The following is a 26,769-nucleotide window of genomic DNA, read 5'->3' on the forward strand; positions in this document are numbered from 1 at the left end:
CTGGGACCTCCGAAGGACAGGACTGGCCAAGGTCCAGCCAGGCTGGTGTGTGACCAACTGCCTTCATCCCCTGGAGGATGCTCATCCCCTCCAGCCCTGGGTGCTGGTGCAGGGAAGTGCCCTCTGTGTCCCCCACCAGGAAAAGGAATTTCACCATTGTGCAAAGCCCGAAGGGTTGGTTTTCTGCAGCCATGTGTGTGAGATGGGGACCTCATGCTGAGGGTTTGGGGGTGACATTTTTGTCTCTGGACCTATCACCTGGGTGCTGTGGGGCTGGAACAGGTTGTGGGATATGACTTGGGGTGAGTTCCTTGACCTTCCCCAGGGAACAGCCTTGTTCCTTCTGCCATTGTGGGGAGGAGAGTGACCCACATGAACTCAGCCAAGATCTCCAGCTGCCCCTTGAGCTCTCTCTATGTGACACCACACTGGGGGGAAACCTTGCCAAATGTTAAAAGGACAGAGCTGCCCAAACACAATATTGAGAGTCTGGTCTGGAGACGGATCCTCAGCAGTGAGAGGTTTGGTATGAGTGTCCAGTTGAGTTAGTTCACACAATGGCAAAGCGCTGGGAGATGTCCTCAATTCCCAGGCTCAGAGCTGGGGATGGGTGCAATTATTTCACCTGAAACTTTCCTTGTGTGAAAAATGCAAATTTGGTGACAAATAGTTTTGAGCATTAGTGCTGGTTGAACTAAATTGTTTGTCCTGAGAAAAAAAAAAATTCCAAGAAAGTACATTTGCAATGTTTATTTCAGTTTAAAATTCCCCTCCATTTTACTTGTAAATAGCTCCAAATCAAAGCACAGCATTTTCTCCTCACCTTTCACATTTTCTGTAATTTAAATTAATAGTCCTAGTTGCAATCTGAACTAATTCCCTCCTTCCTGACTTTTCACAACTGCTCATGGAACAAAACAACTCCAAATTCATTTTTTCAGACATCTCTCCTCAGAATCATTAGACACATTAACATCCACCACATAAATGAAACCACAGGCTATCAATGTTTTGAGACAGCTGTATTTCCCACCAGAAATTTGCATAGCACCTTTGTAGCACTCTGAATTACTCTACCAATATTTTTTTGGGAAAAATGCAACTTACTGGTACTGAATCTAGAATTAGAAGACTAAAAGTCCCCAGGCAAAACCCCAGCCATGCTCTTAGCCACCAGTCCCAGGTCTCTCTTCCTGCCTGTGTCTAGCACTGGGCAACCTTCATTCCTTCCCCACCTTTTCTCATTCTATCTGTCCCTAGGGAAGTGGTGTCATCCTGTTTTCTTAACCCATGTCTCCCCTTGCAAAGCCATCCTGCTGAGAGTCGTGGTGTAAAAAAAAGGTTTTTAAGTTCTTTTTCATCACCAAAGCATGACCTTTCAGATGGTTCCAGCAGCTATCTCTGCAAAATTTCCATTTTTGCCACCACTTAAGCTTTTCATCAAACTCCCATCTAACAAAGTGTAGTTCTCAGCAACTGGAAGCAGAAGCAATTCAGCCCTCTGGGAAGTGATATTTGTCTGCATCAAGAAAATTCTTGCGATTAGACAGAAAATGGATATTTCTTCCCCTGTAATATATACTTTTAGAGAAATCCCCCAGCTCAATTCCCCTCCCCCCTCCAAAAAATAATAAGAGCAGAAACAGAAAATAATGAAAAAAAAGCTTTTCCTGCAGAAAGCACCGTTTCCTGGTGAGGTCTGCCAACAGAGCTCCCACTGTGTCTCTTGGGAGGTATGGGCTGAGAAGGTGCAGGAAGGCAGCAGCTCACCCTGGTCGTTGTGTGCCTCCCACACCCCCAGAAAAGTGCAAGGTTTGGTTTCCCACAGTCAAGTGGGGGACAGTGGTGGGGCTGATGCTTTTCTCTGCTCTCTGCTGAGCCGTGTCTCCTCATCAGGGATGCTGATGGAAACGACCAAGCTCCCTCCACCCAGTGCCATGCTGGGAATGTGCAGCTGAGGGCTGTGTCCCTGGGTGGAGTGGCTCAGTGTGGACTCCTCAGGCCCCATGCCTCCCACCAGAGTCCCTGTGGCTCCCACAGGGTGGAGGAGGCTGGCTCTGCATGGCCCTGGGGCTGGCAGGGCTGCGCACAGTGAGCTCACCCCACCGCCTGCACCCAGGTGGGGGTTAGGCAATATTGAAGGAAAAAAACATGGGGGTGGAAAAAAGGGAAATGAGAAAGAAAAAGAAACATGAAGGAGATGGTGATGAAATGTTTGCCCTGCCTGGAAAACTGCCCTATCAGGGCAGGGGCGATACAAGGTGCAGTAGCAAAACACGCTCACGCTGCCCCAGAAACAGCCTGTGCAAAGATGTGGGTCAGTTAAGATGGGTGTACTCGGGAGGGCCATGCCCAGAAATGCCAGATGCAGTGGGAGCCCTGCTGGGCAACAGCCAGGGTGCTGTTGTTGCATGGCCATTGCAGAGATGTGCTGCCAGGGCTGGAGAAGAGCAAGAGAAGGAGGAGGAGGAGGAGGAAGGGAGAAGGAAGGCTGGGGAAGTTTTTCTCAGGTTGTTGCCATGTGGAGCCCAGCTCAACACCTGTTTTCTTGGGAAGGTTCAGTCTTGTCTTGCCAGGTTGTGCTGGAGCAACTTGACTGAGTGAGGAAGGTTCTGAGCAAGATGATCCAAGATGAGCCCAGGCTCCCTTGCTCCATCCCTTCCTCTTGGCCTTGAATTTTGGGGCTGGAGCTGCTCAGCAGTCAAACCCTTAACCTCTGACCTGTCTCCCCAGGGCTCCCTGCAGAGTTCAGGCCTTTTTCAGCCCATGCACTCTGAAGTGTTGCCCAGGAGAGCTGGGTCCTTGCAGGGCTCATTTACAAACTCTCACAACAGGTTACTGTGCAGAGTAATCCTCTGCAGAGCTCTCTCTTCTGGGAGAAAAACTCTTCCTGAGGACAGATCTCCTGAGAGAGGCTGGAGCTGGTGCTGGGTTGTCAGGCTCCAGCAAGGACAATATTTTGCATGGAAAAACTTCCTCTAAGAGCCAGACTTTCTCTGTGTGCAGCAGCATCTCCCAAGGGTGTTGGAGGCTCTGGTTTACCACATCTGTGTCGTGATGCTTTGCAGGTAGGAGCCTGCATCCACTCAGTCCTGTGTGCAGTGCTGTGGCAAATCCAGCACAAATAGCTAGAGAGGGTGTTCAGAAATGTGTGTGTGTCTCCCACAGCCACAGAACTGGGGGCTGGCAATGCTTTGGCTGGCCTTGCCAGGCACCATTTTTTTCCTCCACAGCTGGCAAAGGCTTTGGCACCTGCAGCTGCTCCCTGAGAGACTCCTAGGAATGAAGGAGCTGATGGCTGCTTGCAGAGTCTAGCATGGCACATTTATGGAACAAATCAGGATCAAAGTGTTGCATGGGAGTAACTGGGTTTGAGAGATGCAGCTAAAACCCCCATGGCTGGGGACCACCTGCTATTGCTATCCCTGGGCAATTTGTTTGGGCTCCACAGAGATGTGCTGGATACTTAGAAATTCTCAAGTTCTGAAACTTTCTGCTCATATCAGGGGAATAATGAAAATCCAACTCTAGTCATCAGGTTCTCAAATTTAATCAGTTTACAACATGTCAGCATTAATCCCAGCCCCCATGAATACTTTATAACATCAGCTATGTGTTGACACTTAGAAGTCAGGTATTTTTTAAAGGATTGTTCTTTTATAACGAAAGGGATTAAAAAATATAGGAATGTATTAATTTTTATTTTAGTTTCTTTATCCTTCTCTTGTGAACAAGCCAATGAAGTAATAAAAAGCAGGTGTAATGGAAAACAAACCCAGAAGTCTCCCTGCTGAGAAATGTTGTCTAGCAATGTTGGTTTTGTTTTTTTTATTTCAGCGGGAGGAAATGGTGACATCAAAATGATATTGTAACATAGTTGGCACTAAACAAGAATAAAGTGTTCTAGATGACAGCACATCATCTCACATGCCTTCTATGCTCTAGGTATTGAAAATAAACCACCTGTCACGTACATCATAAATGTATTTCAGAGACTGAGTGAGATCCAGGAACACTAGATATTGCAGCTATCCTCGATGACTGGTTGCACTGAATTTCCCTCTCCCTGTGAGGTATTTCAGAAGCATCCCAGTGGCCCCAGTGGCCCCAATGGTCGAGAACAACATTGGATGGAGCACCAAGCCTGTGTGCAAACTGTTCCTGGCCTTGTGCTGTCACCTATACCATGGTTTGCCTTGGCAATCACACTACAACTGGTCCCCTGGATATCCTCACCAGGAAGTAAAGGATGAGCCTGCGGGCTTGCTGAGCAGCTGTCTCACTTGTTTGACATCCAAAGGTGTCTCAGCTTTTGCTCAGGGCATTTCCACCTGCCTCTCAGCTACAGATGTGTGCCAGATTCTCACTTCTGAGCTGTATCTTGAGCTCTGTCCCTTGCTTTCCTGAGCCAGACCCTGGGCAGAACAGTTGCTGTCCTTTGCAAGGGTCTGTAGCCTTGGAGGAGATTTTGTGAGGTTATACCATCCCCATGGACCATGGGAAACGAGGGAAGAGAAGCAAGACTTGGACTCTGTCTCTTGGAAAAGATTTGGTCAAACATCTCTGAGCTTCCCAGGCCCTTCATGTGGTACCAGCATCCTGGTTCCCAGGCACAGAACAGGTGCCTCTGACCAACTCCCTGTAGCAGCACCTGGTCACACCAACATCAACAGCTTCATCCCAACACTCAGGTGCTGGTTCTTGCTTCCCCATGTACACTTTGCCCACCCGTTCTCTGAGTCCTGTAGGTATAAACTCTCCCTGCCAGGGAGTTGATGCAGCACAGCCTGGTATTTGTCTGCCTGCACAGGACTTCCAGTGAGACCAGCCCGCGGTGGTCAGGCAATGAACACAGGGTCCGGCAGAAGCACGGGGCTAGAGTCAGTAGTGGGGAAGGCTGTGTGTTGCACCATGACTGGAATCAAGGATTGAAATACCCAGGTGGTTTGGTTTGAGGTTAGCTCTCTCCATTCCTCTGGCCCTGACCCTCACCTCATTCCTTCCCATGTCAGAGCTCACCCACTCCTTGCCAACCTCATGTTCCTCTTTTCACTGCTGGTGCCCTGCTCACACTTGCTGTCCCGCAGGTCTTCCTCACCTGAATCCTCTGTTTGCATGATGAGGACAAGGTTAAACACACTTTCCTCCTTCCCTTCTGCCCTTAGAGGATTGGAGGCAACCAGTTGAGGAAAAACTGGGAAACTCCTTCTTCAGCCTATCAGACCCAGCTGACTTCCGGCAATGTCCCTCTTGTTGGGAGGGACAGAAAAGTCATTCTTGCTGTGTTTTGCCAGTTCTTAGGATAATGTACAGCATGATTAAGAGAAAAGAAGCCCAACCATTTATTTGTAGACTCCAGAACCTTCATGACTGACTCAATTTGGTCTTCGTGTTCAAGTGGGGAGTGATTGAGCAAGAAGTTGATTTTATCAGAAGGAGGTTGTCCTTTCTCTATTCCAGCAGGGATTTCTTTGGTTATTATCTATTCATGCATTTAATTTCTTTAGAAACAGCATCTGCCCAAAAGCTCTGGGCAGTTTGCCATTCCTCTGATGTACAAAGTGTACTTGTTATTGAACCTGGGAATGCATTAGCTACTGATCAGGCCTTGGTTTTGTAAAGCATTTTCCATACACTTAATGCTAAACATATAGAAGATAGAGGAACAAAGTGAAGCTTGCCATTTCTCTTTGCATTGCTGGAGTTATAGTGGGTCACATTCTGACCACTTTTAAATGCTATTTCACTTTTCACTTTTCCTAAAATACACAAGATCCTATCTCACACAGACATGTGGAATGCAATGATCTTTCCTACTTGTGAAATTGTGGCAAATAACTTGTGTTTCTAACAGGTGTTACTTGCTATTTAATTCTCTAGAAAGATCTCAAGTAGAGCAATTCTTCTTAGTTGCAGTCATATGGTCTTGTTGTCACTCTTAGGAAGACTGGACAGGCCCATCAAGTGTCCTGGGTTTGCACCTGGGAACTGATTTAAAACAAGCACCTGCCTCTGACTACATAAATCACAGGTCAGTGGAGCAACTCAAGCACTTTATGCAGCATCAGTGAAGGGACATACAACCTCCTTCTATCAAATCCCGCTTGAAAGCAAATATTCACCTTTGCCCAAGCATTTCTGAGAACAGAAGTATCCAGAAAAAAGGATTCCAGAAGACCCTAAATCTAGATAAGGACAAGTTCCTTGTAAAATATGCACAGATGCCTCTGGAGAAATTTCCAGGTGCAGCAATTACCAATAAAGCCTATTTTACACCTTTGCGACCAACTGAACTTACGCAATCCCTCTGCTCCTTACATAACGCTGGCAAAAAGCCACCCCCTCCCTGTTCTGGAAGAACCAAACTGACGTGTTAGAAGAGCACGATTGGAAAGGCTGGCCTGGGACATTACTGTGCTGGAGCACTTAAAGGACATGTGGAATATACTTGAGATGCCATGAAATAATAGCCTATGTCAAACTAGTTCCAGGTCTCCTAACGCGCCTTGATCTGGCCACTGAACACACCTGTTCCCAAATTGGGGTGACACGTCGCTCCTTCTTTGGGAGCGCATGAGTGGACCCAGACGTGTCCTCCTCTGCCCCACCCAGCTCAAGAGGGTGGGTGAATCCAAGAAGGCACCATGGCAGGAATTAACCACGTGGGGAAACCCGTGATGTTCCCATCCTCCACCAGCAGCTCGCTTACAATCATTCCCTTATGAGGAGCTGAGCACACACCAGTTCCCTGGGTAGCGCCAGTTTCCCTTCCTGAGTAGAAAGGAGCTCCTCACTCCTGGGTTATGATGGGTCAGATGTGGGCTCTTCATTCCACTGCTGCAAGGAGGCTGCTCAAAGTCACTGCTGCTGAGAATGTTCTCCGTCTGCTCATGTGGTTGTGTGAAATTTTGTGGGAAGGGATAGCAGAGCTGCCGGTCATGCTTGGGTTTGATGGATAGGGAGGATTGCATTCCTGTGAGCAATGTTCCTTCTAGCCCTGCCGTGGAAGCATAAAGGAATATTGGAGGTGGAAAAATAAAAGAGAAAGTGCAAAAGCTGCTAAGAACCTTCAATGAGTTTTGTGGACATTAAAAATACCCTAACCATAGACCAGCTTCTGTGACTCCAGAAGCAAAGAGGAGCATGAGCACGTGCAACTGGGGGCCTCCATTCTTCCATCTGCACCACAGCTCTATGCCTTGTGATCACTTGAGTCCAGCACTGGCACTGAAGGACCGTGCAAGGTCCATGGAGGGCTGGGCAGCACCGAAGGGGTCCAGACCCCGTCACTGCCCGAGGGGAGCAGAGTGTGCTGGGCCCTGCTGGGTGCAGGAGCCAGGGCTCAGTTTCAGCCTGTGCTGGAGCAGCTCTTTGGTGTAAACAGCGGGGTGGGGAAGGCGTCTGGGCCGGGGCAGGCTCAGACCTGTGTGGCACTGGCAGCCCGGCTGCCTCCGTGGGGCTGCTGATTGCAGGAGCAAAGGCGTTCAGAGAAAGCGCCCAGCGCTGGGCACAGCGGGCCAGCACCTCGCTGCTCACTCTGTGGTCTTCTGCAGACCCTTTCTTTGCCTCTCGGAAGCAGCTCTTCTGTAATACAGGTGGAGTTACAGGCACAGGATTTTAACAGAATGAATAGTTTCTGTAAAAAAAAATTGTGTGGTGATTGCCCTCTGAAATTTGCTCATAGAGGGCTACAGCAGGCAAGGAAGGAAATAACTGCTGACCTGCAGCTGGGCAGATTCTGGGAATGCCCCATCCAAGTCTGGCATTTCACACTTAGTTTTTCAAGGTGTCATCTCGTGAAATTTTACAAGCTCAGTGTGAGAGGAGCGAAGTGATGCCAGGGTGGGGTGCACTGGTTTGGCAGGCAGTGCTCTTGCCCATTCCCACCACGCCATGCTGTACCGTGCTGTGCCTTGCTGGGCCATGCCACGTTGTGCTGGCTGATCCATGCTCTGGGCTGGGGCTGTGATTGTTTCAGTAGCTGCAGGTCTCGTGGCATTGGCTTTCAGTAGCATTCAGGTGGCAGCCACAGTGGCAAGGCCAGGCTACCAGTGGTGTGGAGAGAGAAGGCCACCGAACAGGTTTGAAGGGATGAGGAAACATTTAGGTCATTTTTATCCAGAGCTCATCTGCTATCTCTTAATCTTGCCAAGTGGGCACGACACCAGGAACAGGAGGTGAAGTGCAAGAAAAAAACAATGCCAGGCTTTTTTCTTTCTATTTTTTCCCCCCACCTCTTTCTCCTCTCCCATCAGGTTCAGTGAGATTACACCAAACACAACACATCTAAATGCACGTGGCATGATGGAGATGCAGGCAGTTTTAGGGGGAGGGAACCAAACTGGCAACCCAACTATTTTGGTGGAAACAAAACTTCACTATTTAGAGATCAGCTTGTCTGCACCAAAATGAACAGTTCATCCCTGTCAGCTCCCTGCACTGGGTCTGCCCCGCTGCACTAATTGGGAAGACCACAGGGATGCAGGAAAGGTCTGGCCTAGTCTTCACAGAGTAAAGCAAAGGCTGCACACAGAGTCTGAAGGCATAGAGATCCAATTAAACACCCAGATTCTCCACAACACATTCTTTTTTGAGGACAAAGTGGGGCTATTTATTTTTACCCCTTTTCTTCTGCTGGCTCTGGAGCAATGTGGGCTGTACACACAGTGTAGGATGTGAGCACATACTGTACATCTGAGGTGAGATGAAACACAAATATGCTTTTCATAATAACATTTACACCTGGAAGAGAAGACCGGTTTATTACCTTGGTAAACAAAAGTTAGAATTCAAGCAAAGTACAAACTTTGCCCCGGGCTATTCTGACAGCGCACCTTGTGTTTGTGAAGTGAACTCGGTTGCTGATGTGCAGCGTGAAGCAACGGGGCCATTTCCAACCCTCCTCACCCCCTCACCTAGGGCCTACAGTTTAAAAGTTTGTTAATTTTGGAGGGAGAGGGAACATTTAGGTGCTGGGATGCATCCCAGACGCTCTGGCTGAGGTGGCCGCTGCTGGTGGGGAGAGCTGTGCGTGGCATATCTCTGCTGTGCATCACATTTTCTCCCTTTCCAGAGAGGGTGAGGATTATAAGGTGTGTAGATTTAGCAATACATGTTGTGCCGAAATGAGACTTGTGCTGTAGGGACATGCTAATGGGGGAGAAATACCTAGAGTGCTTCTCTGCAAGTGGCAGCAATGCCAAGTCCCAGCCTGGGAGGACCTGAGGACCATGAACCTGGCTATACTTGGCAGTGTGGGTCTCAGACCTCCAGCACTTCAGTGTTACAAGACCTGGAGAAGGCTCTGGGCCATTTGGAAACAGTCTTTTGTTTGGCTCACATGGGCCTAAGCTCAAAAGCCTTCATGAAGCTAAATTTCACTCTGCAGCAATGAGATTAGCTCCTGTATTGCACAAAAGAGCAAGCTCTGCCCTGTGCCCCAGTTTGCTCTGTTGCAGTCCACAGAATCTGCCAGCTGGGCAGGGAGGAAGGGTATCCAGATAGATCTGAGATGAGTTGGAGCAGCAGGATGTGTCTGGCACCATGCTCCCAGCCCATCAATCCTCAGCCATTTTTCTCCATGCCAGGGGATGGTTACTGGGCCAGGCATCAGGCTGGCTCTGGGCTGCCCTGCTCTGTATCCTTATTAGGCAGAGCCATGTGCTAAGGGCAGAAAAATGCCTGCTTTCCTTGAAAAATAGAGGATGAGCTTGCTGGCTTAAAATTTCCAATTGCCCTGAAATTCCTAGCTCAAGTATTTGACTAAGCAAAATCCCAAAGTGGGTTTTTATTGCAAATTTGAGATGTCCATATATTTGCACTCTGTTTTCACTGGTGCCTTTATGTCGTTCTGGTAAAAAAGGGTAAGTGACTGCAGCCAAACAGTTTCAGAGAGGTTGTTGATTTCAGGGATCAGCAGCTCATAGGAAAGACTGGACTTCTGGTGAGACTGTTCTCTTGAAATTTTGTGAATAACCCACTGCTAGGTGTTCTTTCCAAAAATTTGAATTGCCCTCACTAGGCCTCCATGGAGCTGTTGTGCCCAGGGCTGCAGTGAGGATGGAGGCATGCCAGGACAGCAGAGCTGTGTCTGCTGCCTTGCAGATGATGGTGTTCCCCACAGTGGCATCTGCTGACCCAGCTCTGGAAGTCATTAGCAAGATGAGACATATCTCACCAGGCCATGTATTTTATTGCAGGTCACTGCCTGCTCTTTCTGATGACTTAAACACTTTCATCCCTCCGTACAGAAGCCATACCACCAAGGGGAGCTGAGCTTTGAAAAAATCTTGCCCTTTCCTAGACCACAGTGTTTTTGCTGGTTGTTTTGTTTAGCTCTGTTGACCCTAGAAACCTCCTGGGTTACTTTAACAAAAAACCATGTCTGTTGATTAGATGCAACTGAGCTAGCAAATACACAGGGTATTTATTCTCAGAGACCCATGTCTCTGGCTGTAAGAGCTGATTCCTTATGCTTTGTGTGAGCCCAGCTACAGCAGCATGGCATGCACATTGCAACTCGCCTCTGCTGCAGCCTCTTCGGGCTGCTGGGAGGGGACCTTCCTCTTTTATGCTTTCAAGGGAAGAAAACTAAGACCCTGGATGATAACAAATTACTTCTACAGCCACATTTTTTTTTCTGAGTCGTTTGTTTCTCTTTGTTTGCATGAGTGGAACATCACCCTTCTGAAAGCTGTCACCACCACCAAAGGGCAGACCCGTAAGAAAACCTTAGAAAACAACACTGAATTCACTTAACAAATGAAAGAGATTTTCAGTGGAGACCAGGAGGGATGTGTTAGGAAATGTGCTCTGCCTAAGTGAAGGATCTGTGGATGAAGTGCCTTAAGTCAAGGAAGCGGTGGAGGAGATGATGGAAAAGAAATGCCCACTCAGCTCTCTGATAACAACTTCTGGTGACCTGCACACTTTACTGGATTACAAGATAAAGTCATGAGGGTTAAATTGTATATGAATACAGCAACCACAATAATACAAGTGTGATTTCAATTTGTTGAATGATGGCTTTGGCTATGTTTATTGCAAGGTCTTAAAAATTCCTGGAAGATGAATCCTTGCAGAAATTAAATGCATTTCTGCATAGGATTTTTTTAACCGCATCAAACATGCTTGATAAGTATACATTGTACAACTGTGGGACTCAGTTCTGATCAGAGATACAAGATTCCCCAGTGCCCCTGCTGCAGCAAGATGACATAACTTTGCCTGGCTTTTCTAGTCTCTTTGCTTGAGTTATTAAAAACAAGACGAGGCAAAGCAATGAATATAGCCCAGGGAAAAATGCTGCCTGGCTCATGAGAGATTGCAAATAGATCTGATAGATCACTTCCATCTCTAACTCCTTTAGATTCTGTCATGGTTCTCTCAGGCATTTTGCAAAATACGCATGACTGTACACATGGATTTGCAACGGGTCCAGAGATAGAGCTGAATGTAAACCTGTTTGAGAACAGCTCTGTGAACTGTGGGTTCTGGTCAGTGTTAAATGCAGAGGACTTGCCATATCTCCAGTTTTCAAGGTTTTAAGTTAGACCAGAACAAGTCTTATCAGTTATGAACATCTGCTCCACCTCTTTGCATGTGACACCAGCCATGGCCATGGGATTTACAACTGACTCCCAGGGGTCTCAGTGCTTCTGTTTAACCTAAAGTTTGTTCCTACAACATCCCTGCAGAAAACCTCCAACGGGAGACAACACAGTGACTGGAAGACAATCTTATCTTTGTTCCCTGTGAGAAATCACCGGAGTGGCACAGCTACACCTTTGCTCCAGGCAAGATGGGCCACATATGACTGGTTGTATTGGCATTTACAGCACTTGCACCAGCACTTCACTGCAGCTCCAGCCATCGGCATGTGGCAATGAGAGCAGCTCCATTACTTGTATAAACACTCCACACCTGTGCAACGCTGCTGAACAGTTGCTTTGTGCATGGAGCATGTGCAAAGCAGCTTTGTCCAGTGTTCCCTAAGGTGGATCTCTTCTGACATTGGTCCCTCCTGTTACCAGTCAATTAAAAAAAAACTATCCAGGAAGATCAGAGAAGGAATAGTGAGCTCCCTATCCCTGAGCAAAGATATGCCCAGGAAGAGCTGCCTGTGCACCAGGCTTGCTCTGCACAAGGCTGGCATGAACTTAGCTGCAGCCCAAAATTGCAGCTGGGCCATGTGAAAGGCATCTTCAGCTTACAGAGGGCTGGCCATGGGTGGTCTACTTGCAGACAGAGCCATAACATTCTCCAATATGTCTGTCTCTCCAGGGGCAAGAGCTTGGATAACATTATAGCCCCAAAAAGATTGAAGCTCTGAAAGAACTGCAGAAATCTTCCAGACCAAGGGGAGCTTGGGTGTGAGATTTACAACGCAAAAAGTCCAGAGAGCAGAGCCTGAGATTGCTCAATGGTCAAGGCATGCACATCTCGTGAGTCTTTTGGGGACAGTGCTCAGTGGGGAACTGGGATCAGGGTTTTGCCCCTGCAAACCCAGCAACACAGAGGTGTGAGCTTGCAGAGCTGGACTATGGACGAGAGCTGAACTGGGGTTTATTTCCCCATATGCAGGTGCCAGTTTCAGGTGTGTCTGCTGTTCTGTGCTGCTGTGAGTGACTGAGGCTCCCTGGGCAACCTGACATGCACCAGGGAAGGGCAGCTTGTGGCACTGAGGGGTGGGAGGAAAAGAGCTCAGTCCAAAGGCTTGCAATGCTCAGTTCAAAGACATTTTAACACTTCATAGCTACTTCCTCCTTGCTGTACTGTCTGCTCTTTAACTTTAATACAATAGTCACATTATATACATGATAAACCTATTGTACAGAAGGGAACCTTCTATTTGTTACTTACTAAATCAACAACCAGCTTTTTCCTAAAGCATAAGACATTCTCAGCAAATGCTTGCTTGACTAAGATAATGTAAAAATGTTGAATAGCTATTCAGTTTGCAATTCACTGAGTATTTCTTAAATACTGATAGAACAATAACAATAAACTGTGGGCTTTATTTTCATCTCTTACTGAGGATCTTACAGTGTGCTACAGAAGGTAACTGTTAAGGTTTCACAACAAGATGGAGTTGGGCATTGCTTTGATAAAAACAGTTCGAAAAGCACTGAAAAGTGTCAGATTTTGAAAAAAAATGACAAATTCTCCATGTTTCTTTGCTGGATCTGCTTCCTTACCAAGGTCATCTTTACCTGATACACTACTGTCCCCTTCCCAAAGAGCCCCATTAGAGTTTTGAGGGATGTCCAAGGATCTGGCTGCCACAGCGCCAGGACAGCAGGCCTGACTGTGACTGTGTCTGTGCGACACATGGCAGCTCAGTCCCACTCCACACTGGAGTTTGGCTGGGCTCATCAGCCCCACAGAATGCTCCCCATCACTTGTGGATCCCTAGAGGGAGCAAAATCAGGTGATCCTCAGACAGACCAAAATGTGCTGCAAGGTGAAGTGGGAGGGACATGTTCTCCTTGCTTGCTAAGGCTCAGCTGCAGCTCTGGGCTGATCCAGTGAGGGGAGGTTAATTCAGTAAATTCAGTGAGGGGAGCAGCTGGGCAAGGAGTGCCCTGCCAGTGACTGCCTAAGAGTGCAAACAAATCCATTTTTAGGAGATATCTAAGGAAAAGTCAGTCAGTGCCTTTCCCAAAGGGCTCAGGTACAGTCCCACCATGCCAGCCATGGGATGCTCTGGTCTGGCGACCCGGGCCTCTCGTGTCCCAGCTTTGCATGCAGAAGCACTGCTCATCCAGAGTTATTTATGGTGAGCGGCTGAGCGCCCAACCATCTGGAGCCCAGCCCCACTAATCATGTCCTCTGCCAAAACAAATTGAACCTAATTGGTTGGAAAAGAAGGAGGGGGAGAAGCAATAACAACAAAATCAACAACAACAACAACAAATACCCCAACTCACCCCAACCCGATGCTAAAAACAAATCATTATGTATTTTCTAAAGTCAAATTGCACCAACTGTCTGACTGAGGCTGGTCCAAGTCTGGCCTTATCAGCATTCAGCACCACTGCCCCAGGATGGACGAGGAAACAGAACACCACTAAAGGGTAAGCCAGGGACAGAGGGCCCATGTTCCTGTTTCTTCTCCAAGGCCCTTTATGCTCTTTTGGAAAATGGAAATAGATATATCTAACTGAGAAACAGATCTCTTCATTATCTTTGATTAAACTGGCTGGAAGATGTCTCTCTTTCTCTCATTTCTGCTCTTTGCAGGCAGTGCAGGAGTTCCCACTTCCTGGCATTGGGATTGGCACAAAGCTCAGGGCTGCAGGTTGGCTCTGGCCTTTGCTGCAGCTATGGGAAAGTCACCCTGCAGCCCTCCTTCTGTCCCATCCATTCTTCCATGGAGGGGCTCAGGGCCATCGCTCAGAGCCCACCTTGGCCACAGGCGCTTCCTCACCCTGGGGTGATTCCAAGGGGGGAGAGCGGCCTGTGTGCCCGCACTCCGGGTCCTCTCTGCCTTGTGGTCTATTCCTGCCTCGGGGTTCTCCTGCTGCTCCCTGCTGTGGTGGCTCCTTAGCCCCGCTGTCCCACGGAGCCGATGCTCCCGCGGCGCTGGGTGCGGTGGCACGGCTCACATCTGCCGCTTGTTTGCTCTCTCGCCCTCTCCCCGGGGGAGGCAGGACTGTGTGCAATGGACTCTCCTGGTTTGTTTTGTTTTCTCTCTCCGTGTGTACATATTTTTATATATGCGTATGTGGAAACATGGATACAGATATAGGCCTGGGTTTCCCAGCTTTTGCTTTCCCTCCCACTCACCGGTTAATAGCTCTAGGCACTCTGCTCTCTCCCCAGCAGTATGTGAGGCTGTTTGGCTGCACAGACTCCCACCCCCAGTGTAGCCTGGCCCTGGATTGTGTTTTAAAGAATGCAGGCATCAAAAAATACTTCAATGCGTCTTACACCTACCAGCTGGGGGACTTGTTCTGGGCTGGCACATTGAAACCCTTCTCCTTCCCAGGCAGGTTCTGATTTCTAAAATTCTGTGGTTTCCCCTTAAAAAAATCTTTCCACCAGAGGACTTTGTCTTTGCCATAAAGGAGATGGTTCCACTGAGATATAAAGTGTTATTGCTGTCTGGGACCCTTCTCCTGGACATGGTGTGTTTGCTGTGTTTTCTATTCCAAGGCCAAGGCTCAGATGTGATGATAAGGTTGGGTATGAGGGATCCATATCAGCCACTGTAAAAACTCCCTGCTCCCATGTGCAAAGGGCTCTCCATGACCCATGATTTTCTCCTCAGCAGAGGATTTTATGCTTGTAACTAGATGGGTTCAGATAGGCAAGTCCTATCCAAAAGACATCAGATATTCTTTTGCAGACTGATGTTCCTTAATCTTTTTCCTGTGTTTCAGAGTTGATGTAAATCCTTTGGATTCACCTAGAAAGAACATCTCTGATGTTCCAAACAGCAGTAATTGGAAGACAGAAATGCCCTGGATGCCGTGGGTTTTATTTTATCTGCTTACAAGCCAGCACTGCCTTCCAGGGAGGTGGTACATGGATAAATACAGACCACTTCACTGGAGAGAGAATTCCCCGACACTGTTGACAAGGTGAGAGATGTTTCACCTGTATTCCAAAAGCTCTTGGCCCCTTTTGTCCTTTTCCATAAGGCTTATCCATTGCCTCTCTGGAAATGCTTTCTTCTCTGTTCTCTGTGAGCTTCCTCCACCAATCTCAGTTCCAGTTCTTACTTTTCTATTTCTTGTGCCATTTTCTCTGCCCCTATTCCAGCTATAAAGAACTTCTCAGTCTCCTGCTCATCCAACATTTTATAGTCCCCTCCAAAAATTACTCAAGGTTCATCTTCAAAATATTGCCATTCTCCAGAGACCCTTCTCCTTGCAGGCAGCTGTTGTCAAACTCCTTGCCAGATAGAAACCTCCTAATTTTTATCCCAAATATTCTCTTACAGCAACTGATCCCTCATTTGTTTTCATGCCAACAGGATCTTTTGGCTTGAATAGGTCTTCTCCTACCCCAGCCTCTGGTGTATTTACAGACAACAAAGCTATGCTCTCTCCTCCTTAGTTTTGCTAGACTAAACAAGCCAAACTCTCTTGAATGTGGGTGAGAAATGCATTCCAGAGACCTGCTGAACCTGGGACACTGACAGAAGCAACTGCTGGGGGGCCCTTTGAAGCCCTGAAATGCTTTTACCGTAAATTGCTGGAAGCAGGGTGCTTGTCTGACTGCCAGATCAGTTTATCTTCTCCCATCCCCATCCCTGAATAATTCCTTCATTGTGTTTTGCTGGACAGTTCCCTCACTCATCTTACTCCAGCCCCAGGCTCGGTCTTGGACCTCCACCCACTGGGAAGTTCTGCATCTGCCTGTCTGCCCAGCTTCCTGCACTGGATTTTTGGATGGTAAAGCTGTTCCTGTGGGTAAAAGCATATTTGCTGTTTGGTATGGTATCATGTGGGCAGGGAGCCTTCCTTCCTCCATCTAGAGCCCCTTCCCTTCCCTTCCCTTCCCTTCCCTTCCCTTCCCTTCCCTTCCCTTCCCTTCCCTTCCCTTCCCTTCCCTTCCCTTCCCTTCCCTTCCCTTCCCTTCCCTTCCCTTCCCTTCCCTTCCCTTCCCTTCCCTTCCCTTCCCTTCCCTTCCCTTCCCTTCCCTTCCCTTCCCTTCCCTTCCCTTCCCTTCCCTTCCCTTCCCTTCCCTTCCCTTCCCTTCCCTTCCCTTCCCTTCCCTTCCCTTCCCTTCCCTTCCCTTCCCTTCCCTTCCCTTCCCTTCCCTTCCCTTCCTTCTGAAAGATTTATTAAACCAGCACCCAGATCACTCCTGTTATCTGAGGGATGTTTGTGCTGCACTGGCTTTTTTAGCAGTGAAAGGATTGCCATATTTTGAATATTGAAATACACCTCACCTGGATCAGGGATCACTGGCCTCTCTGAGAAGACTAGGTTTTGGGCAGCTGCAGCCCTGGGGCACAGAGCCTGCCCAGATTATGGCTTTCAGCAGCACAGAGGAGCAGCTGTGGTCAGCTTTCTCTTTTTGCAATTTCACCTATTTCGGTATGACTTTTGGCCAGGCTGCATCCCAGAGCTGCAGGGCTCCTGTCACAGCCTGTGGGCAGCAGCACACAGAGCAGCACATTCATATCATGAAACAATACAAAGTGCTGCAGTAGAACAGCTTTCCTGAGGGCTCTGCCTCTGTGTTTGTGTGTCTGTGCACATGCACAGGCTGTTGTTTCAAAATGGGATTTAAGAGCAGGACAAGTGAGCAGAGTTCAGTGGGGAGTAAGGAATGGGAAGGTAAGAGTACAAATACAATGTGTTTCAAGTCTAGGACCACCTTGCTTCATTTTAAGAAAGCCTTGGAAACAGTGTGCTGAAGCTTAATTTTTATTTGCCAAATTTTTAATTTAATGCACGACATTGTTCCTGCAGAGCACCAAAAGCACTTTACAGAAAGACACCAAGCTATTGAATCAGGTTTGAAGCCTGCAGCTGTATCCTTGAGACACTTTTTTGAGACAGCCTTGGCCTAGACTACTTTAAAGCAGCATGAAACTCAGATTGGTAATTTCTTTTCCCTAGCACAAAAGAGCACTCTACAATAAAAGTTTGAGATGTACTCAAGAGACAGAGCTCTATTAGGCAGCCAGTCCATGGCAGTGGAATCCTTCAGCCCTTGATCCCTACCCTGAAATCAAGAACTGGGCAATGAGCCGAAGTCTGTCCCAAGAAAATCCCAAATGTGTCTAGTCCACTCTAGTGCCCAGGAGTAACAAAAACAAACCCAGTTTGTTGCTCAATTGAAAAAATGCTGCAATAACATGAAGAGCAGGCTGCTGGGGGAGCACAGGAGAGAATTAAAGAGAATGAAATACTCCTCACTGCTGAACATGCAGGGCACTGACATCCCTGGTGGTCACCCAGCAGCTGGGATCAGGTTCCCTGACCATCACTTTTGGTGCATGGGCAGCTTTCACCAGTTTGTGGAGAAGCCTGTTCTGCTCATGAGAACTTTATAGCTGGAAGCCAGGGTCCTTTGCTGTTCCAGGATGCTGCAATGTAAATTCAATGTGTTTCTGACACCTGCACTGTGCATAACATGGCAGTTTCAGTTCACAGTGGCTTGGGCAATCACTTTCCATTGCCTTATCTTTATGCCTGCTTGAGTTTTGCTTTTGGTTTAGGGCTCAGACTCACCCAAACCTTTGAGGTGAAATGAGCTTAATAGAAAGTATCATGAAAGAAGACACTACCCGCATTTCCTCCAGCCTGGGCCTGTGAGAAGTGTGCATGAAACTTTGAAATTGGAGGCTGTTTCATGTTTTAAATAATATTGTAAACAAGAATTTTAATCAAAACATTTACTATTTTCCAACCCATTACACAGGAACTGATTTCAATGTATCCCTGTAATTCCTTAGTGTCTTGGCTCCTTCACTTAAAGGCTACCACTGGATCCTCTTCATCAGTAGTATGGTTGCTGTGACTTTTTTCCCCAAGTTGGAGTTGTTTCCAACTTCTCTTCTTTTAGTTTTCACTGTACCAGCAAATCATCTCTCTCTTGTTAGAACCAGATATCACCCTGATAGCCTGAGGGATGAAGTCTGAATTGAACTCATAATTTAGTAGCTGTGTAATTTCCATTTCTTCAGTGGAAATTTTCTTGAGTGGTCCAGCAAACCTTAGATTTTCTTGCAGGCTTCCTACTTCTGATCTACTTACTGCAGAAAACTCTGGAAATTTAGCTCTATAATTTTATTTCCTTGTCCTTCACATTTTCTCCCCATCCTCGCAGCTGTGTCTGACCTGCTGGCTTCATAGAGTACAGCTGCAGTTCTAGGCAGGGTCTTGCGTGATTCAAAAATGTCACAGCCTTTAACAACACTGCTTCTTGACACATTCTGTTTTCTAGAAGGAGGTTCCTGCCCTGTGATTTTTGGATATATCACAGCAATTGGCCCACAGACTGATACAGTAGATGGGTGGCCTGCTGTGATGACTCCACACTTTTAATTGGACTTTAGTAACTTTCAAGATAATTAAAATCCCTTCTGTGCAACCTTTCCATGTTCTGGGTCAGAGGGATTAAAACACAAGCCCACACACACCAGAGGCAGACTTCTCGTTCTAATACGTTCTGAGCACAGTGAGACAGTTGTTCTGCATTGACTCAGAAGGAAAAGCACACTCTATTGAATCAGCAACACCACTTCCTTCCTCTGCACTTGTACCATTCACACACTCACTCTGCTGCTGTGAGAGAACCAGCAAGAGCAGTCCTGAGGAGGAAAGGCTGAGGATGCAGAGAAAATGTAGCAAAATAGACATAGGTAAAATACACTGGAGGGGGAAAGCCACCTTAATCCTCTGCAGCTGATGTCTGTGATTATGTGCTCTTTATTAAACAATGTAGCTTGGCTGGAATGGTGTCACCGAGCTTAACATCCTCCCAATAGCTGATGAAATGCATCATGTCACACTGCCAGGGCACGAATGGTCACTGAGGGGGCTGCTCTGGAAAAGGGTCTCTGACCCAACAAAAGGGAGCAGCTGCTCTTGCTGGGCTCTGCCATCTGATGACTCTGTGAGCAGACACAGCTGCCTCAGGATGTTTGTCACAGCCCGTCACAACAACACTGTGGTGAGTGACTGATTTCTCTTCCCTGCTGCAAAACCCCTGGGCAGCAGGACCCATTTACCAGCTCACCTTTTCTGGCAGGATAATTAAAAGGTTTCCCTTTTCTCCAGACCCATCACATTGCCATGTTTGGCTCTGCTGGCTGAGGGAGGCCTGGAGCAGTAACAATCCCACGTGCCAAGGCAGAGGGGAGGGCTGGCCATGGAGCTGGGCTGGCCACCACAGAATGCTGATGTTGAGCTTTGGTGGCCAAGGGGCCGACTCTGTTCCTTCCACTGCTTACAAGTGGGAGCAGCACATGGAGGGCCTCAGCTGTGATGGGGATCTGTAGCTTCAGGTGTGCTAGGCCATGGCTGGCACAGGGAACTGGAAAGGTATCTAAAAGATGTGTAGTTTTGGCACTTAGGAGTGTGGTTTAGCAGTGGCTTGGCAGTGCTGGGTTTATGGTTGGGTTTGATCATCTTAGACACAGGCCTTTACCAGCCTGGCTGTGATTGTAGGCCTCCATGTCCTTGGTGCAGTCATTCAACACTGAATTCCGTGCAACCCATTGGAAAATGGGACAAGGAAACACCAGACACAGCTACAAAGCTTCACAAGCCCTTGTTGAGATGTTGCACCATTCCAGGGACTCTTATGGAGGAGGAAGAGTTTATAAAGCTGAATTCAGAAATGATCTGGGCAAATGTCACCTGATTGTCTTCACTCAACCTCAAACTAAGGCACAGCCATGTGCATAGTGTCCATTATCAGCATCACTGGCCAGGAACCATGTCAAAGGAGCTGTTTATAAGGACAGGGAAAGAAACCATCGATCATCGATCCAATTCCTAGGCAAATAGCAGTGATTGGGATTCATGTGGACCAGCTGGATTTGAAGCAGAACAAGGCAGCCCATCACTCACTAAACACTCATACTGGTATGAGACCATGGGGGACAAAATGCATGCACAGACACTAGCAGGAAGGCCTCCTTTCAAGTTAGATGCATGGTAACAGGATTTGATTTTTAATTTTCCTTTTTTTTTTTTACTATTTTGGCACTGTTCTGGTGTGTTTTTTACTGTTTGGTTCGTTTTGGTTTTTTTTCATTAAACCTCAGAGAACCATGTGAACCAGGGAGCTCAAAAGCTGGGTGAAATTTTTGCCCCAGGCTCTCAACATAGAAGATATATTCGTGTGTGTGCATATACATGTCTTCATATGCACAGATGAGTCATTCTCACTCTTGCTCGTGTTATTTCCGGGAGGGGGAAGTGGGGTTGTTCAATCCAAGGTAGAGCAATGCAGCACACAGACCTCCTGACACTGGGGACGGCATGCACAGAGGATTTTGTGACTCAGCAGAGGTGGCTGCAAGGGGAACCTGTTGCCACCTTCCCAATGGAAGGGTGGGCAAAGCAGCCCTGTGCCCCCCGTGCCTCAGCTGGTCACAAAGGGCCAGGCGTGTCTCATCTCCATTCCCTCAGTTTCTGTATGTCACTGTGGGCAGAGGCAAGACTCAGAGAGGAAACCACAAGTGGTCCAGGCTGCTGAGTCTCAGCAAACAGCAGAATGGGCTCCAGGTGCAGCCTGTTTGCTTTCCAAAGAACCCAGGGCATTGCTGTCTGTCCCTCTCCTGGGGAAACATCACCTCCTGCATGTTTGCCAGGACACGCCACCTTCCCCTGCCCGGTCTGCCCTGCTCCTTCCATCTCCTTCTCGAACAGAGATTGACCTTTCTTGCCTCTTTGTTGTCCCTTCTTATTAAACCTATGTGATGGCTGGCAGATTTAGGGCTGGCAAAAAGGTGCAGGTCCAATAAAAACTGACCCAGATTGTCACCTGTGATTTGTACCAAACTCAAATGGGACCATTCCTGAGGCTCTCAGTTGTTTAATTCAGTGTAAGATGAATTATTTTTAATCATCTCACACCTTCTGGATCCTGGCTGGGGACAGTACCGTCTATATTATCATATATTAAAATGGAACTGAGGTTGAAAATACACAGGCACAGCAAAGCAAGCTGTTCCCAGGCTAATTTATGGCTCATTCCATAGCAGAGACCAGTAAAAAGCCTCCAAGAAGGTGTATCCTGCAGAGAAGGTGAGCCTCAGTCTGGAGGACCAGCATGCAAATAAGATTTAGAAAAACTTTTTAGGACAAGATGTATTGGTGCAAGCACTGTGGGAATGAGAGGAGGGAAACCAGCCCAGGGTCTGGCCCAGCCTGTTGGCTGTGACCCATGTCCCATGGCTGGGTGGGAAGCATGGTGCTGCTGGCAGAGCTGGGGGTGCTGTGCCCCACTTCCCAGCACCCACTCTGCGCCCCTGGCTTTGTCACACGGCCCCTTCATGAGCCCTGGGTGCCCTGAGCTTTCTGCCTGGGCGCACATTTGGTGTCCCCATGTAGCACAGCACTGGTGGAGGCTGCCCTGGGTGCCCAGCTGTGCTCCTCTTGCCCCGGAGCATCACCATCATTACAGCACAGATCAGGCTTCCCTCAGCACTCAGGGCAGGCGTGTCACTCCTGTGCTGCACTTTGGGACTCCTGTGAAACCTTCTGCAAGCAAACTCCCTGGGAGTGACCAGCATCATAAAGTCCCCCCCAGGACAGTGGCACACAGGTCCTCTTGTCCCCTTACCCCATGCTCATGGCTCCCGTGGCTCAGAGTTTGCAAAAGCCATTGGCAGCTTTCTTTGCCTGGGCGTTGCTGAGCATATTCAGAAGTATCACAAGCACAGACATTTCCAACCAGCTCTAAGGCATCAGGAAGAAAACAAAGTGAGCAAACAGCTCCACTGGACTCCAAATTACATTAAAGGCAACCCTCCCTCCTCCCTCTCCAGGAAGGTGAGGTTTTCTTTGGTGGCAGGCAGTGGTTGTTTCTGCCTAAAAGGGAGAGGGAGCAGGCTGAAGCTTCCCCTGGGCAGCAGTAGAAGAACCATCAGTAAGAATGAGTAGCACAAACATAATTTTTTGGGGTTGTAGCAGACACCTTGGTCAGAGGACAAACTCCCCACAGCTGCATCCCTTGCTGGGAAGCACTGCTACCCTTACAGGGACAGCTCAGGGATGCTCCAGAGCCAGGCAGGGACTCTGCAGGTGGGATATCCACAGCAGGGTGACCAAGAGACTAAAGTCAGGTAGGGACAGCCCTCCTACATCCTTTCCCAGAGCAGGGCTGTCTCTGGATCAGAGCCTGGATGCACTGGGAGCTGCAGCCTGGGGTAACTGGCACTCGTGAGGAGGTACCCAAAATGTAGGAAAGCCACTCTGGTGCCAGCTTTGCTACCAGCTCTAGGGGCCTGCTGCAGAAGGTGCTGTTTCTGTTTCACCTGAGCTGTAGAGGCTTGGCAGCTCATAGTGGGAGGCGCAGAAGCTCCAGCACAGGGTCACCTAGGAAGGCACGTAAGGCCAGGGCTTTCAGTCCTGGATTTTTTTTTTTCAGTGACATACAGAAGATTTCTGTCAGTGTGAATATGGACATTATTGGCTTTGCAGCTTTTTGTGTCATTCTGGAAAGTCCAGCTGACTTTCCCATAACTAATGGAGCTTTTTCCAGGCACACAGACAGGGCAATATTTTCAGTGAGTTATTTACCAACAGCATCAGAATGTGTCTTCAAAAGATTAATGGAGGTGACAGAGGACCTTGACATAGTGGTCTGACAGAGATCAGAGATGTCCAGCTAATGTGGTGAACCGTGGCTGTGTTTTTTGTGGCCTTTGAGAGTGTTAAGGGGAGGTCAGTGCACAGGGATGTGATAAGGACAGTTGTGGTAGATGTTCTAAACAGCCAGAGAGCTCGGGCTGATGCAACTGCACAAGAGCAGGTAGTTGTGGATGTACAGTGCTCCTTCTCCAAGCCTAGGGCCATGGTAAGAAATGCAGATGTCTGTGCATAAGGTATTTATTAAAATGACCTCACCCATATGTATACATTTTAATCGAGTCAGTGAATGCCTGTTGTGTTTATTTTTAATACAACACTTGTTTTGATGTTACAATTGTGATGATGTGGATCTAATGGCAGTGACTCCTCATCTCAGGCCTCAAATCCAGAGCTGAAAGTGAAAAGACACTTTGCATTACTTTAAAATACAAAAGGGAATGTCCCTGGGCAAATTAGTCCTTCATTTCCATTCTAGACTGTAGTCAGCTGTCTGCTGCCTGCAGTCCAGAGTGCACAAGCTGCTCTGGAGGTCACCTGAGGTGCCTCCTCCTACCACTGACCGATAGGTGACAGAAAGGCAAACAGACCTTTGGAGAAAGGCTCATATATACCCTGAACCTCAGTATCACCTTCAGGGCAAAACACAGTGTTTGCCAGCCTTAGAATTTGTTTGAGGTGCTATGGCTTTGCTCTTTCTAGCCTTGAATATCTCCCCAAAAGTCCTCAAAAGCAAGGTTTATAGCCTAAACTCAGGTCTAGTAGGGCTTTCCATAAGACAACCTGGTGCTGGTGTTATCTCTTGCAATAGCAGTTCTTGCCAGCTTTGCATAGAGAAGAGATGTAAAGAAAAATGTGTAAACTGAAAACAGATTGGCAGAGATGCTCTCAGCCCGTCCATATGATGGAGCCCCAGGAAGACCAGGGATTTCTGACTTAAAGCTTTTTCCCTAAACTGTTTCCCTAAATTTCCCTAAAATTCCCTAAAATTATTGTTGTTGGGTCTGCAGAGATCTCCCAGTTTTGTAATGCATGATGTGTGCCTGTGACAGACAGGCAAGGCAGAGAGCTGAGGGCAAGCTGCCAGCCTTCCCTTCACTTTGAACGCCCTTGGCCGTCCTGAGACTCGTTCCAAAACATTTAAATTGCTTAAGTGTGCAGCGATGTGTTTTAATTAATGCAGAAGAAGGGGACAGTAAAATACAGGTCCCTTCAGTACTAATTTGGCCTTGTGGTTGAGGCACAGGTGCTAGAAAGCCAGGAGTGCCTGGATGTGCCTCTGCCTCACTGCAGCAAGAGCAGTGCCTCAGTTTCCCCAGCCTCAGTGGGGCTGACAGTGCTGGGCTGCCTTTGCCAGGTGCCTGGGACACAGGGTACCACGGGAAAGGTGTGTGCAGCACACAGGTATTTATTTATGACATCTTCTTGCTACTCTGTCTAGGAAACGAGCTCCACAAAATAAACAGCGGGTTTATTATTAAACAGCAGGACCTGGAGACTGAAGCCTTCCCGTGACACACTTTGTGAAAAGTTTCAGGAAGTGGCAGAGTTTCCTCAAATTCCTCTCTCCAATGTGGGGCAAGCAGTAGCATTGTATGAAGAGATTACTGCTTCCATTGCACAGGTGGGGAGCACAGTTTTCACCCAGCTGCCACAGGAAATGTGGCATCAAACTAGGGCTTCATGTAAACCGTCTCTGGAGGCTCACACTGTGATTTACTGCAAGACCACCTTTTGTCAAGCTGCCCTCCCCAGCCAATCTGTGTGTAGTCCTGGAGAAGGGATATTTCTGGGTCCATCCATTATTTTCCCTGTGAGCACAACAGGAGAAAGGAAAGTGGAGAACTTTCTGGGTCATGATTAATGTCACAGGGATCAGATGATATTTGAGTTTTCAATGACACTTGGATTATTAGGGATTACATATTGTCTGATTGAAGTGCCCCAACTGCAGCATCTACATCCTAACCATGATTCTTTAACAGAGGGCATAGATGTTGATCTGACCATGTGAATGAATTGTTCATTGCAATGCCAGGAGCACTTCCTTCTAAGAGACACAAATATTATAAACCCTGGCTCAGCCTGTGAACTGGTCAGAAGATCTGGCATTGATCTGGCCAGTGAATGACCCTGCTGAATTTGGAAATAAAGGGTCAAATTCTCAGACAGGCTGCAATAGATTAGGACATTTTTATGAGAGATTTCTCTTTAGAAAATGACCGTAACTGGGTCTTCTAAACTCATCAGAAACCCAGAATTTTGAATGGCAGCTAGGAATGCCTTGATTTTATAGAAGTTTTATTGGGGAAATTTAACCAACACCTGCAATTAGTCAGCATGAGTCTTACCAGAATGGTCAGTTCCTTAATTTAATGAGCATTAGAACAGTGATTCATTTCAAAGTGGAACTTGGTTATAGTGCTGCAGAAAGAAGAAATGACAGAGAGGAACAAAGAGAATGAGGAAACAGTTGGTTTAGGCTAAAAACAGACCAATATGTTCCTGGAAGTACATTTTCTGCCCCTATGCAGGCCTGGGTCAAGCTGAGGGAGAAATCTCTGTATACAGTTTGCCAACTTCTCTTAACAAGGCTGGACTGACCTTATTTCTTTAGGCCACAGCTCTGCAAGGCTGCAGGTACTGGCTAACAAGCCATGCCATGGTAATCTGCACTGTAGAACCATGAAAGGAGCATTTTCCATGCATTTCCTGGTTCCGTGAAAGCACTAACAGGTTAAATACTTGCATAGAAATGTAATAATAATACTTAATGCATTCCTGCCCAGGTTCTGGCTTTTCTTCTGGCATAATTTGTTCTTCTTCAAGACTACAGCTCTGCTCATGCTAGCCTTCAGTCTAGCTAAAGTCAGCAGGAGACAAAAGCGTTGCACGTCTCGCAAGCTGAAACCCATTCTTGACCAAGTAAACACCTTCCAGATTAACAAAAGCAATGGAGCAACTGTAAATAGGCGATCAAGCAGAGAAATGAGAAAACATTCATTTGCTTAGGAAAAAGTCCTGGCAAAGCTCACAGCGGTGAAACCAAATGGAAATGTTGCAAACTTTCACCTAGAATAAACAATCCGAATCAGCTGGAAGCGCTTTCCATCACACTGGTTCCCAGGAACGGGGTTGCCTCATTTTCTTGACTCAAGGCTGCCAAAATCTGTAGTGACAGACTAGAATCCTGCTGATTAGCCAAGCTCTTGGCACATTTGTACGGCCAGAGCTTTTTATTTATTATTTTTCTGGTAAGAATCACTAGTAGATTAAAAATGGGAGGCAGGCAACACAAATACATATTTATTTGGGTGGAGGAGACTTTGGCTTTAGGGTAGAATAAAGCGTGGTGTTACGTGGCAGCTTTCTGTCACAGGGCTTCAGATGTGCAATGCCATTATTAAGCTCCCAGCACCGTCTGTGGCAGGTGAGACATGCTCCACTTCTCAGATGGTCAGAAGCTGGCCAGAGATATGAGGCA

This window comes from Melospiza georgiana, chromosome 10 (assembly GCF_028018845.1).
Source record: "Melospiza georgiana isolate bMelGeo1 chromosome 10, bMelGeo1.pri, whole genome shotgun sequence".
NCBI lineage: Eukaryota > Metazoa > Chordata > Aves > Passeriformes > Passerellidae > Melospiza > Melospiza georgiana.